Source organism: Oncorhynchus mykiss, chromosome 18, assembly GCF_057628025.1.
Source record: "Oncorhynchus mykiss isolate SJ-2025 chromosome 18, ASM5762802v1, whole genome shotgun sequence".
Lineage (NCBI taxonomy): Eukaryota > Metazoa > Chordata > Actinopteri > Salmoniformes > Salmonidae > Oncorhynchus > Oncorhynchus mykiss.
In genome coordinates, this window is record NC_143039.1 from 68,288,615 (window position 1) to 68,289,285 (window position 671).

Here is a 671-nt window from a genome sequence, read left to right on the forward strand (position 1 = left end):
TCAGTGTCGTGTGCAATTGTGGCTATTCTTTGGGTGCTGAAACCAGTCGTTTATTTATAAAAACATAATTTTATGTGAGGTCGGAGCTCCAGTCCGCCTGACCCCATTCCTTTATCCTAATGATGCTGCACAGCTGAATAGACTAGAGCAGTGTAATGGTTTTGTAATTAGTCACCTGAGTCAACAGTAAAAACTAATGAGGTTACTCAATGAGCAGCTCCAATGCCAAGTCTACTTCATGTATTCCATCGCCTATCTGATCTTTACTACTCAGAGGGGTGCCTGTCTTGCTATTCGAGCACTACACATTTGTACCTTGATATCATTACAAAAAGACACATTGCCCATTTCAGCTTATTGCCATACACTCCATCTTGATTTGGATTGTGTGTGCTTTTCCTGATTCCTGCCGACGTACCTCGTCTTAGGGCTGTGGAATACATTTATCCTTTCCCTGCATTAGTTGGAAAGATAGCCAGGTATTCACTCCTCCCCTACTTGCAGGGATGCGTTGATCATAGTCGTCCTCTCTGAATTATGGCCAGTTGTAATGCTTTCATTTTGTTTCCAAGACCGAACACCATGTTGGAAACCATAACCAAGGCCAAACATGGGTAGCGACCAGCAGGGCACAACGTTGGCTAACATTCAAATATACATTTATTATATAG